At 32.8% G+C, this 2,916-nt stretch overlaps 1 pseudogene; it reads right to left on the bottom strand.

Annotated features, from left to right (window-relative positions):
- Nucleotides 1-2,004: 2,004 nt before the first annotated feature.
- LOC100992909 (small ribosomal subunit protein uS13-like) lies at nucleotides 2,005-2,462 on the bottom strand (annotated as a pseudogene).
- Nucleotides 2,463-2,916: the final 454 nt, after the last annotated feature.

Genomic DNA, 2,916 nt, shown 5'->3' with positions numbered 1-2,916 from the left:
GCACTGGTAATGTTCTGGTATTCAAGTTGGTTCACGGGAGTTTATTTTTATTCTTCAGAACTTTCACAATACATCTTATATCCATTTTAATGTGTGAAATGCTACATTATAAAATTTGAAAGATTGAAAGTATTTCATTTAAATATTCAAAATCTAAACTGTACCTCTCTGCTGTTAGTGCATAAATTTAACTTACTCCAGGGAAAAATTTTATATGTAGAATCAGCACACATTTTAACAACACAAATGGTTCTGATGCATGATATATGAGTAAATCATGTGTTGTTTACAAAAATAGCCCATTTGAATGCAAAGATGCACAAACAAGTCACATCATTTTTCTACTTTCTTAAAACATTAAGAATTATGTTTTCTTTATCTGCACTTTTTTTCTGAACAACATTGATTGTTCTAGGAATAAAGAAAAATTGCTACTAGAGAAATTCCAGAAGAAAATAGTCATCGAATTCAATGCACAGGTTCAGGCACTAATTAACTTTTGTCATGATAATGTTATTTGTTAACAGTACAAATATTAGGTTTTCTTTTAGCCTAAGTAAGATGCCAACATATGGCCTTCAAACCACTAGTCATAGTAGGTTATTTTTTCCATGTTTTTATTTAAAAATGCTGGGTATTAAAACACATTATATTCCCCTAAACTAGATAATATATCTGTTTTATAAAATGCTAATTATAGAATACATATATATAAGAAAATCCAAAGAGATAAAACAAGGCTTATTTAAGCTCCTTGAAAACCAATTGAAACAAAAAAATATAGTAAGGAATTATCTTAATAATTAAACATCTAGTTATATTAATAAAGATTATTATTTTAATAAACACAAAGGAGAAAAAAGCAAACATTACCATTTTGAGACAATAACACACTAAAAGACAAATTGACATTGTTTTTTAATGGAAAGAAACTTTATTTCACACTCAAAACATCAGTCCTGATTCTCTCTACTTACATAAACTGTTAGGATTTTTTTGTGTGTTTGTGTACATGTGCAAGTATGATATACAATAAAGTATATCAATGTAATTTTAAAGAAATCTATATCAGGTCTTTATGCTAGAAAACGATGTTACCTAACAAAGGCTTCATTCTCATTGAAAATACATGTAAAAGTATTTTTCCCATGCATTTATTTATTTTTAATTTTTTAAATAACAAATTAAATTTTACATATTTATTGATAAAACATGTTATTTTGAACCATGTATACATTTGTGGAATGGCTTAACAGGGCAAATTAACATTGACAATGGCATTTAAAAAAATGACTTTTGCTAGCCAAGAAAACCTCAAACAATACTTTCTGTTTCAGATCTCTAAATTCAGTTCATACGTTTTAAAGGATGCTTACTGAATACATATAATTTATTTCCCTGGAAAAGGTAACACACCACTTTCTCTGTCAAAAAAAAAGGGACAAATATTACAGTGGAAAAGAAACAAGGGAATAAAAGAATTGGGAGAACCACAGCTACCGCACAGCTATTTTTCTCTTGATTTCTCATATGGAGTCCTTTTTATTTGCTGAACAAATAGCCAATTGTTGGTGAAGTGAGGAGAGCTGTTCAACTGTGCCAGCTACTACCACCTGCTGCAACTAATTAAGTGTGATTACAGTGAAGAGGTGGCAACATTATCATAAACACCTGAAATTCTTGGTTTGAAAGAATGCCCAGAATTCCAGGGCACTGAACCAACAAAGACAAATCATTCAACTGATAAAGAAGATCTCTGAAGTTATTTAGCCCAGTGTTTCTTTGGCTACTTATAGCATCAGGTCAACAAGTGAATTAAATATATTTAATCTGCTATCAGATAATACAAATCAGCATGGAAGTCAAACCAACTGCTACAATACAGCTGACTTGATTTATTTTTTTTATGAAAAGGTTTCACTTTCCCTGAAAGATAAAACATATTACATTTGAAGTAGCAATTTTCCTACCAGAGTAATTTATTAACAGACAAAGCCTACAGACTTATTTCTTCTTGAATACACCCACGATATGACTATAGCAGCCAGTAGTTTCACTGTGCTGGCATTAGACATGAAGGCCCAAGAAATGGCTCAGCCCTCTACAGGCTGGAATCTTCTTTAGTTGCTCCAGGTCTTCATGCAGCTCATTGGCCAAACCAGTGGCCAGGATTTGGATATATTTTCCATCCTTTACATCCTCTATCGGTTCACAAACAAGTCTGGGATTTTTTGCTAGTGTAGATACTGCATAATGGTGATAACACGTTCCACCTCTTCCTCAGTGAATTCTCCTGTCCTCTTGGTGAGGTCAATGTCTGCTTTCCTCAACACCACATGAGCTTACCTTTGACCTACATCCTTAAAGATAGTGATGGCAGAGGCTGTTTTCCACCCCCCATTGATGTTGGTATTGAGTACTTGCAAAATATGCTGGAACTTCTCAGGGATGACTAGAGACATGATGGCTGCACTGGTGGTAGGCATGTAGGCCTCCTGTGGAAAAGCCCAAAGGAATTTACATTATAAAATTTTATCAAAATTTTAATGCCTTACAAAACACTTGTAATGAGCACAGATATCAGCAAATCTCAACCATTAAGAAGAAAATTGTTGATTCTCTGAATGTAAAGCCAAGTTCATTGAAACCAACAACATCAATTACTTTGTCAACATTATTCCGTGTAAATTATTGAAACTAGGAATACTGTCCCCAAAGCAAAAACGGAGATACTACAGAAATGGCAATCACATTAGAAGTCTTTCAGGCCCTTTCCTTCTCTTTATGGAACTACAGTTTATAATTCTACCGGCTCAGTTTGGGATTGCCAATACAACCTAAAGAATATAAATAGATAAACATATAAGGGAATTAGGGAAAGTATCTGATGAATTCAGGCAAAACAAGAAAAACACT

This window comes from Pan paniscus, chromosome 2, assembly GCF_029289425.2.
Source record: "Pan paniscus chromosome 2, NHGRI_mPanPan1-v2.0_pri, whole genome shotgun sequence".
Lineage (NCBI taxonomy): Eukaryota > Metazoa > Chordata > Mammalia > Primates > Hominidae > Pan > Pan paniscus.
The sequence above is the reverse complement of the archived record's forward strand: the minus strand, read 5'-3'. Positions and strand labels throughout refer to the sequence as shown.